Consider the following 13,027-nt stretch of genomic DNA (forward strand, 5'->3'; position numbering starts at 1 on the left):
TGGTTTTGTAACTGGTATTTTAAAATATCAAGTTTAAATGGTTTGTGTCTAGTATGTAGAAATATAATTGACCTGTTTATTAATCTTGTGCCCTGAAAACTTGCTGAAATCACTTATTAGTTCTAATTTCCATTTCATAGAGTCTTTAACATCTTTAGCATCTTGCTTTTGAATCCATATGCCCTTTTTTCCTGTTTCTTTCCTTATTTTATTCACTAGGACCTTCATTACAATTTTGAATAGAAGTGGCGAGACTGGACATCCTTACTTTGTTCTACAGTTTAGAGGTAAAGTGTTCATTCTTTCACTGTCAAATGTAATATTAGCTGTAGGCGTTTTTTTAGACTTTCCTCTACCACGTTGAAGTAGTATCCTTCTAATGCTACTATCCTGAAAGTTTTCACCATAAATGGCTTCATATTCTGTCAAGTGCAAAATCTGTACACAAAGCTATCAACATTATTGAGAGAAATTAAAGGAGACACAAATAAATGGCCTGGAAAACTCAATAGTGTTCAGATTGCAGTTGTCTCTAAACTGATGTATAGATTCAAAGTATCCCAATCAAAATCCAAGCAGCTTTTTTTTTCCTAAAATTGACAAGCTGATTCTATGAACATTTTAAAATGTCTCAAAAAATCAATTGGACGTGGTGGCAGGTGCCTGTAATCCCAGCTACTCAGGAGGCTGAGGCAGGAGAATTGCTTGAACCCAGGAGGCGGAGGTTGCAGTGAACAAAGTTCACACCCCTGCACTCCAGCCTGGGTGACAGAGCAAGACTTCGTCTTGAAAAAATTTTTTTAAAAAAGTAATAAATAAATAAAAATGTAAGGGAAGCTGTGGACAGTCTCCCCCAAAATATGTACATCACACATATAAAATTTTGCATAAAACATCAGGGATCTTATGAATCTTTGGAAGCCTATCCATTAGTCTCAGGTTAAGACTCTGATTCAGGCTGGATGGGATGGCTCACACCTATAATCCCAGTACTTTGGGAGGCCAAGGTGGGCGGATCACTTGAGGTCAAGAGTTCGAGATCAGCCTGGCCAACATGGTGAAACCCTGTCTCTACTAAAAATATAAAAATTAGCTGGGCATAGTGGTGCACACCTGTAGTCCCAGCTACTTGGGAGGCTGAGGCAGGAGAATCACTTGAACCCTGGAGGCAGAGGTTGCAGTGAGCTGAGATCGCACCACTGTACTCCAGCCTGGGTGACAGAGTGAGACTCCATCTCAAAAATAAAATAAAATTAAAATAAAGACTCTGATTGTCCCAATAATTATGAAAGATATTATATAATAAATTCCCTGGCCAGGCACGGGGGTCTCATGCCTATAATCTCAACACTATGGGAGGCTGAGGTGGGAGGATTGCTTCAAGCCAGGAGTTCAATACCAGCATGGGCAACAAAGTGAGACCACAGTCTTTACAAAATAAAAATTTTAAAATAAAACAAATTAGCTGGAGGCAGTGGCATGTGCCTGTAGTCCCAGTTACTTGGGAGGCTGTGGTGAGAGGATCATTTGAGCCCAAGAGTTCAAAGCTGCAGTGAGCTAGTGCCACTAGTGAACTGCAGTGCCACTTGACTGCAGCCTGGGTGACAAAGCAAGGCTCTGTTTCTAAAATAATAAAATAAAATACTAAAGTAAAATAAATAAATAAAATAAATTCCCTTACATATAAAGATTTCCCAAAGTTGTTCCTTTTATCTTTATGTTCATTCCTGTAGCTTTATAATAAAGTAAGTATTGATAGACAAGTAAGTCTGTGCTTTATTTTCTTGGTTTTTCTTATCCTTCCACAAAAAGCCACACCCCCTAATAATATTTTTGAGATTTATTTATTGAAATTACATTAAACCTGTAGATTAATAAGGACATTTACACAAAATGAGGATCCTCTTACAAGAACATGTAACATCTTTGCAAGTATTCAAATCTTTTATGTCCTTCAGTAGTTTTCTTAAGTTTTAAATATTGTTTTTTTTGTAACTACTGAAAGTAGTGGTTGATATTATAAATGGAATTTTAAACTTATATTTCCCAATAAATTATTGTTCTGATAAAAAAGAAAACTTGATTTTTTAATATTTTCTTGAGTCTGGTAATGGCTTGTTAATTTTTTTTTTTTTTTTGAGACGGAGTTTCACTCTTGTCTCCCAGGCTGGAGTGCGATGGCACGATCTCCGCTTGCTGCAACCTCCCCGTCCTGCGTTTAAGTGATTCTCCTGCCTCAGCCTCCAGAGTAGCTGAGATTACAGGCGAGTGCCACCACGCCCAGCTAATTTTTTATTTTTATTTTTTAGTAGAGATGGGGTTTCACCATGTTGGCCAGGCTGGTCTCGAACTCCTGACCTCAGCTGATCCACCCACCTCGGTGTTCCAAAGTGCAAGAATTACAAGCATGAGCCCCTGGGCCTGGCCTCTTTCAGCACTTTGAATACGTCATCCCTTTGCCCACTGGCCTCTGTGGTTACTGATGAGAAATCAGCCATTAATCTTACTGGGGGTGTCTTGTATGTAATGGGTCATGCTTCTCTTGCTATTTTCTAAATTCTCTCTTTGTCTTTCGATAGTTGTTTGATTATGACATACTCAGGTGTGGATGTCTTTGAATTTATTCTTCTCGGAGTTCAGTGAGTTTCTTGAACATGTATATTAATGTTTTCAACCAATTTGGCAAATTTCAGCCATTATTTTTTCAAATACTCTTTCTACTCTTTTTTTCTCTCCTCTCCTTTTGAGCATCTGATTGTACATATGTTGTTACACTTAATGTCTGTATTAGCGTTTCACAAACTACAACCTTGAATGGTTTAAGATAGCAGAAATGTGTTTTTTCACTTTTCTGGAGGCTAGAAGTCCTAAATCAAGGTGTGGGGAGGGCCATGCTCTCTCTGAAGTATCCAGTAGATAATACTTCCTTGCCTGTTCTAGCTTCTTGGGTTCCATGACAATCCTGGGAATTTCTAACTACCAGATGCTTCACTTTAATCTCTGTCTCTGTCTGTCATATGGCTGCCTTCCCCTTGTTTTTATCTACATAGTCTTTTCTCTGGGGGTATCAGTCTCTTTGTCCAAAGTTCTCTATCTTGTAAGAACAGCAGTCATTTTGGATTAGAGTCTGCTCTAATGACCTCAAGTCATTGGACCTTAACTTGATTACATCTGTAAAGACCCTTTCTAAAGGGTCTTTTCCAGGGTCACATTGACAGATACTGGAGGTGAGTACTTCAGCATACCTTTGGGGGAATACAATTCAACTCCTAACAGTGTCCCACAGATCACTGAGGCTATGTTCATTTTTCTTCATTATTTTTCCTTTCTGTTCCTCAGACCGGATGGTCTTAATTTACCTACATTTAAGCTCACTGATTCTTTCTTCTGCCAGCTCAAATCTGCAAATGAGCTACTCTAGTGAATTCTTTATTTCAGTTATTGTACTTTTGCATATTCAGAATTACTATTTACTTCTTTTTGTATAATTTTTATCTATGTTTTCTGTTTAAGACGTCAGTCTTATAGTTTTCTTTAGTAATTTACATTTGTTTTCCTTGGTTGTTGTTTGTGTGTGTGTGTTTTGTTGTTTTGTTTTGAGACAGCATCTTGCTCTGTCTCCCAGGCTGGAGTGCAGTGGCGTGATTATGGCTCATTGCAGCACTTACCTCCCACCATGCCTGGGTAACTTTATTATTTTTTTTGTAGAGACAGGGTCTACCTATATTGACCAGGCTAGGCCTGAACTTCTAGGCTCAAGTGACCCCCCACCTTGGTTCCCAAAGTGCTGGGATTACAGGCCTGAGCCACCATGCCAGGCCCTCATTTGGTTTTTCAACCAAACAGCTGATTTAACGTCTTCGTCTAATAAGTCCAGTGTTTGGACTTTCTCTGGGACAGTTTCTATTGACTGGTTTTTGCCCTGTGTATGGGCTATAATTTCTTGCTCCTTGTCTAATGTTTCCTTTTTGAAAACTGGTCATTGAAATAATATAATGTGAAATGCACCATGGAATACTGTGCAGCCATAAAAAAGAATGAGTTCATGTCCTTTGCAGGGACATGGCTGAAGCTGGAAACCATCATCCTCAGCAAACTAACACAGGAACAGACAACCAAACACCGCATGTTCTCACTCATAAGTGGGAGTTGAACAGTGAGAACACATGGACACAGGGAGGGGAACATCACACACAGGGGCCTGTCGGGGGGTGGGGTACAGGGATAGGGAGAGCATGAGGACAAATACCTAATGCATGCTGGGCTTAAAACCTAGATGAAGGGTTGATGGGTGGATGGGTGCAGCAAACTACTATGGCACATGTATACCTATGTAACAAGCCTGCATGTTCAGCATATGTATCCCAGAACTTAAAGTAAAATTTAAAAAAAAGAATATAATATGAAAACTTTGGCATTTAGAATCTCCCCTTCTCTAGGGTGTTTTGTTGTTGCTGTTTGTTGTTGTTGTTATTTGTTTATTTCACAGCTTTCCTGAGCTAATTCTATGAAGTCTGTATTCTTTATTGTATGTAACTATGGAAGTCTTTGTTCAGTTATCTTAGTGATCACCCGATGACTGGATAGAGATTTCCCTAAATGCCTGGAAGCAGTAATTCTCCCAGTCTTCGCTAAAAGGCTTTATGTGTTTTCTGGGGCACACGTTATTGATTGATTGATTGATTGATTTAGAGACAGAGTCTCACTCTGTCACCCAGGCTGGAATGCAGTGGCACAATGTCGGTTGACTGCAACCTCTGCTTCAAGGTATCCTCCTGCCTCAGCCTCCCGAGTGGCTGGGACCACAAACACAGACACATGCCACCATGCCTGGCTAATTTTTGTATTTTTGGTAGAGACAGGGTTTCACCATGTTGCCCAGGCTGGTCTCAAACTCCTGAGCTCAAGCGATTTGCCTGCCTTGGCCTCCCAAAGTGCTGGGATTACAGGCATGAGCCACTGCGCCGGCCTTTCAACATTTAGCCAGGTAATTTACAACTCTGGCTTAGCTTTTCACTTCCTGCTCACTAGGGGTTCAGGGTGTTCTCAGATCTTTCCTGACCATCTTTATAGCACTGGTCACATTCATAGCCCTTTGCATGCAAGTGGCCTTCTAGATTCCCTTAAATATATCAGAGCTTTTCAAAGACCCTAAGGACTTCTCATCCCCAACTTTTGATTTTGAGATTATTTGTTGTTTTTGTTGGCCTATTATTTACTCAGCTGCCTCAGGCATCCATAATGTTGTCTTCAGCAAATACCCTGGAAAAAAGCGGTTTGTCCTGAATGAGCTTTGGTTTTGTTGTTGTTGTTGTTGTTGTTTGAGATAGAGTCTTGCTCAGTGGCCCAGGCTGAAGTGCAGAGGCGTGATCTCAGTTCATTGCAGCCTTCACTTCCTGGGTTCAATAGATTCTCGTGCCTCAGCCTCCTGAGTAGCTAGGACTACAGGCATGTGCCACCACACCTGGCTAATTTTGTATTTTTAGTAGAGACAGGGTTTCATCATGTTGGCCAGGCTGGTCTCAAGCTCCTGACCTCAAGTGATCTGCCCACCTCGGCCTCCCAAAGTGCTGGGATTACAGGTGTGAGCCACTGTGCCAGGCCACCTGAATGAGCTTTGAATCACGTCAAATAAAGACAGTTTTGTCCATGGGGTTTTCTAGGGCACCACCAGACATCATGTAGTGACAGTTCTCTGGGAATGGTACTTTGAAGAAGCTGCTACTGTGTTTTACCTCCTCCAGGGGCTGCCAGGCTGCATTTTTTAAGGCTGTTGTGGAACTAGAAAGAGGGAGATTAGAATAGTGCAAGTTTAAATGCCCTAAAACTCACTGCTCTTATCAAGATTCACCCATTTTTCCTGAATAAACATCTGCCAGATTGTTATATGTCTTTGGCTAATATGCAGAGTTCTGAAAAAACTGATTCTGAACATTTTTTACAGCCTTTTGTTGCTTCTATGGTGATGATTTTCAGAGATTTTTACTCTGCCATTTCCACCAACTTCTCTCAATACATTGTTTTTAGATACCTTATTTTTCAACATACTCACTGAACGGTATTCTGATTGACTATTGGCTGTTGCCAGAAAACCAAATCAATCCTCAGAGGATAAAGATTATAATGAGAAAATCCAGAGCCCTGTGAAGTAGTTTCTGCCTAAGTACCCAGCTTCATCTCCCACCACCACTCTTCCATTGTTCTCTGGCATTAACGGTGCTAAGAATAATGTCCCTAAACTGCATATTTTCCATCTTTGCATTACATTCTTTCAACTTTTTAAATTTATTTATTATTTATTATTATCATTATTATTTTGAGACAGAGTCTCACTCTGTTGCCCAGGCTGGAGTGCAGAGGTGCGATCTCAGCTCACTGCAACCTCCACCTCTCAGGTTTGAGTGGTTCTCCTGCCTCAGCCTCCTTAGTAGCTGGGATTACAGGCGCCCACCACCAGGCCCGGCTAATTTTTATGTTTTTAGTAGAGATGAGGTTTCCCCATGTTGGCCAGGCTGGTTTCGAACTCCTGACCTCAAGTGATCCACCCACCTCGGCCTCCCAAAGTGCTGAGATTACAGGCGTGAGCCATCACGCCCAGCTCATTCTTTCAACTTTTATCTCTATTTTATAAATGAGGAAATTGAGCTTCAGAGAGTTTTAAGTGCCCTTCTGGAAGTTAAATAGCTAGTATATGGAGTGCAGAGACCAGAATGAAGGTCTGTCTAACTCTGAAGCCAAATTCAATATTCTTTGAGAGAAACTATTTTTAAAGGAACTATACCAATTTATATGTTTGAAAAAGTGTTGTCATAACTTTAACCTGTACCTCATATTTCTCAAACACATTTTGGAAAATGGGCATTTAAAGTGTGATGAAAATTATTTCTTTAAAGGAAACTTGAGGTTTGAGTTATTTTTAACAAAACTCTAATAATCTCTAAACCCAGATTTTTTGTATCTGAGATTAATGTAACATTAAATAAAATCTTCTTTATGTATAGGAACAGGTTTAGAATAATAAGTTTTAAGATCTTGAAGAGATCTTAGAATCCTCTCTTCTAATTACCTCATTTTATTTTATTTTTTATTTTTGAGACAGTCTCGCTCAGTCACCCAGGCCGGGGTGCCGTGGTGCGATCTTGGCTCACTGCAATCTCTGCTTCTCGGGTTCAAGCAATTCTTGTGCCTCAGCCTCCCAAGTAGCTGGGACTACAGGCACCTGCCACCACGCCCGGCTAATTTTTTTGTATTTTTAGTAGAGATGGGGTTTCGCCATGTTGGCCAGGCTGGTCTCGAACTCCTGACTTCAAGTGATCCACCCGCCTCAACCTCCCAAAGTGCTGGAATTACAGGCGTGAGCCACTGCGCCCGGCCTAATTACCTCATTTTACACATGAGAAAACCGATGCCAGGAAAGATAATGCCTTGTCAAATGAGTCAGTAGCAGGTGGTCGCCACTGATCTTTCTACCACATGGTCTCCTAATACCTTCCCTGGCCCTGGTGTCAAGCAGTAGTCACAGGTATGGGAACAGTCACCTAAAGACCAAGTTACTCAATGTGTAGACCACTAATGTCCACTATCAACACACTGCAAGCTTGTTTGTAGGGCAGAATCTCAGGCCCCACCCCAGGCTTAAACCTTTTAATAAGATCCCCAGGTGACTCATATACATATTAACTTCTAGAAGCATTGAGCCTTGGCTCCTACCTTTTTCTTCCCCTGAGTCTCAGTCTCATCATGGTTTCACCAGTAGGCAAAACCAATGGTGAAATAGTTTCACTTCTGCCTCTCTATTACTCAATATCATGAACTTGCCTGGAGCCATCAAAGCTTTTCTGATTTTTTTTTTCTTCCTAACAGTATAAATAAAGAGTATAGTCTACCAAGTAAGACACTGTTCCAGATAATCCTGAACAAAATGATGCATTAGGTCCTTTGCCCTGAGTAGCCAGAAGTAGGGGGAAAGCCTGGAGGCTTTGGAGAAAGGAATGACTTGTCTCCAACTCATGCTTCCATGTCTCTTCTCTGCATACTTCCAACCCCTGCCTTCCCCCATTCTGTTAGTGTGTCCTTCAATTAGCCAATGTGGCTAATCATTTAGTATGAATTAGTTTAAGGTCTTACTCCTCCCAGGAATATTTGCAAAGAAGGGAAGGGTGGAATTTCAAACATGCGATTCTGGCTCAGGAAAGATTTAGCTGGGTAAAGGGAGCCACCAAATCATGTGAAAGTAGGCTTGGGCCGTGGCTCCATTTCAGGAGATCCTAGTCTTCCACTTGTAGCACAAAGGTTATCTTTGCTCCTAGGTCTGTAAAATTTGCACTGTCTTATATGTAGTATTGCATGATTTTGAAAACATGTTAGATAATTTACTTTGTGTAAGGCTCATAACTATTCTGTGGGGAAGCTGGCATCATCTTCATTTTACAGGACTTAAACTTGTTTGGGGCCTTTTAGCTTCCGAACCAAACTCCAGGCTCCTTGCAATATGCTAATAAAATTGTCTCTCTTATGGGCGTTTCTTTTTTTTCTTTTTTTTTTTGAGATGAAGTTTCGCTTTCGTTGCTCAGGCTGGAGTGCAATGGCGCCATCTGGGCTCACCGCAACCTCCACCTCCTGAGTTCAAGTGATTCTCCTGCCTCTGTCTCCCAAGTAGCTGGGATTACAGGCATGCACCAGCATGCCCGGCTAATTTTTATTTTTAGTAGATACAGGGGTTCTTCATGTTGGTCAGGCTGGTCTTGAACTCCTGACCTCGGGTGATCTGCCTGCCTCGGCCTCTCAAAGTGCTGGGATTACAGACGTAAGCCACCGTGCCTGGCCATGGGAGTTTCTTATGACTGGTTTTAGTTTAGTTTAGTTTAGTTTAGTTTTGTTTTGTTTTGAGATGGAGTGTTGCTCTGTTGCCAGGCTGGAGTGCAGTGGCACTATCTTGGCTCAGACTCCCCACAACCTCCGCCTCCCAGGTTCAAGCGATTCTCCTGCCTCAGCCTCCCGAGTAACTGCGACTACAGGCACGCACCACCACACATGGCTAATTTTTGTATTTTTAGTAGAGACAGAGTTTCACCATGTTGGCCAGGATAGTCTCGATCTCTTGACCTCGTGATCCGCCCGCCTCGGCCTCCCCAAAGTGCTGGAATTACGGACATGAGCCACAATGACCAGCGTGGTTTTGTTTGTTGATTTTATTTGTACACATTTTTTAAATAGATAATGCTCTCCTAGATTCAGTGTTTGAGAAACAAATTCTTCATGATACTCACTCTTCTGAGGGTATTTTCTTTTCATGGCCCATTCTTGTTTCACCGGTACATTCGCTGCTTCCTCCCTACCATATCATCATGGCCATCATTGTTCTTTTGGAATGCAGGACCCCTTCAGTCTCCAAGAGAACTGATTCTTATGTCAGAATTCTCTCTAAGCCAATCTGTTCAGCATACTTTGACACGAATGAATGGCCTCACCAGGGTGGACCAGTTCAGAGAAGGCTGACTAAGGAAGCAAAGAGCCTGGAAATCAGAACAAGAGAAGATTTTGCAGGCTTGGGACAAGTGTCTTCAATTATTTAAAGGGTTGTGATGTGAAAGAGAGATTATGTTTTTTCTTAGGGGTAGAGGTAGATTTACTGTGAAGATAATCTGGTTTAAGCTTTAGGGCTATTGTGTGGCCTCCTTCCAAGACGCTGTACCTAATTTTGAATCTTTAAATTTGTGTTATTCCAACTAAAGACCTCCTACCCCACCACCAAATTACAGTATATGAGTTACACAAAAACTGGATATACCCCTATCTGTGTGGAACCAGAGAGCAAACCAGGACCTAGGATAGAAGTGAAAATCTCACATGAGGGTATTTGTTCAATATATTAGTTCAGTAAAAGAAAATCTTTCCATGGGCCAAGACAATGCCACCAGTAAGTGGGTTGTGGTAGGCACCTTCTTTTTTTTTTTTTTTTTTTTTTTTTTTGAGACAGAGTCTCACTCTGTTGCCAGGCTGGAGTGCAGTGGCGCGATCTCGGCTCACTGCAACTCCACCTCTGGTGTTCAATCGATTCTCCTACCTCAGCCTACCAAGTAGCTGGGACTACAGGCGCCCACTACCACGCCCAGCTAATTTTTGTATTTTTTTAGTAGAGACGGGGTTTCACCATGTTGGCCAGGCTGGTCTCGATCTCCTGACCTCGTGATCCACCCACCTTGGCCTCCCAAAGTGCTGGGATTACAGGCGTGAGCCGCCGTGCCAGGCTGGTAGGCACCTTCTATAGCTACCCACAGTTACTTGTCTCAGCAACATTCTCTCTTTGAGGCTAATAGAATTTGGATTTGTTCAAAAAGTTAAGGAGAGCCCTTGGTCTCCAGCTCCCAAGGGTGAATCCTGACTGGTCTAAGCCAGTCATGGTATTCTCTTTCCCTATGGCCTTTAATTGGTCTGAGTTAGGGCAGGTAGTGTAGTTCTGGCCGGAGACAGGGGGTGCTGGTACTTTCTTCTCTGAATTAAAAGACAAGCCTTCAGGTAAAGGTCTTTTTCCCTTCCCTTTTATTCCTGAAACTCAAGAAAGCTGGAGATAAGCATCCGTCCTGTGGCCAGTAGGCTAGAAGCATGAAAACCAAGGTCAACATGCTAAGGGTGGCAGAGCAGAAATGGTAAAGGGGTTTAGGATCCTTACAGCATTGTTGAGGAGCAGAACCAGTACTAATAGCTGCCTACCTCTAGATTACTTATGTGAGAAAAATAAACTCCTTATTTTTCAAATAACAGTTAAAATTTCCCATTACTTCCAGCCAATGCATTTTTCCTTGATACAGCTATATTTAAGGAGAGGGCTTTCTCTGTCTCTGGCAGAAGTCAATTTTCTGGTGAATTTATCATAAAACATGTGTTACAGAGGGTCCCTATGTCTAGAAGAGAGGATTTGGGGAGACAATTACTTGTTATTAGGAATAATTTCACATAATTAGAACATGAACAACTTTTTATGACTTGGGCCCTTAAGTTTCATCCTCCTTTCCTCAAGTCTTCATATTTCCTTTAGCCTATAACCATCTTTCTCAACAGATTTCTCTAACCTCATCCACAGCCTCCTTCAATTCCACCTTTTTTTTTTTGGAGATGGAGTCTTGCTCTGTCACTCAGCCTGGAGTGCAGTGGCGCCATCTCAGCTCATTGCAACCTCCGCCTCCTGGGTTCAAGTGATTCTCCTGCTTCAGCCTCCCGAGTAGCTGGGACTACAGGCACACACTGCCATGCCTGGCTAATTTTGTATTTTTAGAAGAGATAGGGTTTCACCTTATTGGTCAGGCTGGTCTTGAACTCCCGACCTCAGGTGATCTACCCGCCTCGGCCTCCCAAAGTGCTGGGATTACAGGCATGAGCCACCGTGCCCAGCCCCAATTCCATCTTTGATAGGGGATAGAAAAAAAGATTGAGCAGGATGGATGAAGAGGACACTGTTTTTCAAAACTGGTATGCTTTCCAACAATTTAGGAGAATAAGATATGTTTATAAGTATTGACAGAATTCGCTTCCATTTCTGATGTGTAATCAGATAAACCAGAACTTTTCAAATGAGTAAACATCAGGTAAACATGGAGAGAGACAGTCTGGACAGGCTGAGGGGATGGCACTGAAGACCCTGCAGTTTTCCAACTGGCTAATCAGACCCCTGGGAAGAAGGAATGGTTTTCAGGGGTACCTGGCCCGGGTGGGTTTGTTTGTTGTTTTTTGTTTTGTTTTGTTTTTAGACAGAGTTTCACTCGCATTGCCCAGGCTGGAGTGCAGTGCAGAGAAAGCAGCTCACTGAAACCTCCGCCTTGTGAATTCACGCGATTCTCCTGCCTCAGCCTCCCGAGTAGCTGGGACGGTTTTCACCATGTTGCTCGGGCCAATCTCGAATTCCTGAGCTAGAACTCTTGAGCCTTGGCCTTCCAGAATGCTGGGATTACAGGTGTCCAGGTGGTATTTTTTTAAATACTTTTTTTTTTTTTTTTCAGAGTCTCTGTCGCCCAGGCTGGAGTGCAATGGTGCAATCTCAGCTCACTGCAACCTCCACCTCCTGAGTTCAAAAGATTCTCCTGCCTCAGCCTCCCTAGTAGCTGGGATTACAAGCATGTGCCATCACACCCAGCTAATTTTTGTATTTTTAGTAGAGACGGGGTTTTACCATGTTGGTCAGGCTGGTCTCGAACTCCTGACCTCAAGTGATCCTCCTGCCTCAGCCTCCCAAAGTGCTGGGATTACAGGCATGAGCCACCACATTCGGTCTAAAGGACTTTATTATGAAAAATTTTAGATAGAATAGTTTAACGTCCCCATCACCCAGCCTCAGTTTATGGCCCATTCTTGTTTCATCTATACCATTGCTGCTTCCCCCTGCCATATCATTTCGTTTTTTTGTTGAGATAAAGATGCAAGATGACCAGCAACAATTCCTCCCATCCCTGAACACCCATTCTGCTCCTCTCATGAACAGTGATGAAAATATTCCACAATTAGATTGTGGTTTGTGGTTCTACAACTCTGTGAAAATACCCAAAGCCATGGAAGTGTACACTTTAAGTGGGTGCATTATATCTCAATAAAGATGTTTTTAAAAGGTGGAGAAGGAAAATTTCTCTATTTTAATAATATTTAAAGAAAAAAAAAGAGGTAGAGTCTCTTTCATCTCCTTGAAACTGGTCGGGCTCTGTGATTTGCTTAAACCATTAACAGGCAGCAGAAGGGACGCTCCGTGACTGCTGGGCATAGCCCTTCATAGGCCTCAGAGCTTCTGTTTTCACTGTTTTGCCACACCAGCGGACCTGCAAGAGAGTAGCCCAGGCAGAACTCAGCTGTTCTTTTCAGCCACCCCAGCGGAGATGCCACACAGACCAGTGGAAACACCTTGGCAGCTCCAGCACCTGTTGAGCTGCCCAGCCAACACCACATGGGGCAGAGATGAGCTGCCAAGCCTGTCTACTATGTTTTGGGGTGGTGGAGGAGTGGGCAGTGCCAAATCCCGAGAAGAAGCTCAACGAGTATTTGT

This window comes from Pan paniscus, chromosome 13 (genome assembly GCF_029289425.2).
Source record: "Pan paniscus chromosome 13, NHGRI_mPanPan1-v2.0_pri, whole genome shotgun sequence".
In the NCBI taxonomy this organism is placed as follows: Eukaryota; Metazoa; Chordata; class Mammalia; order Primates; family Hominidae; genus Pan; species Pan paniscus.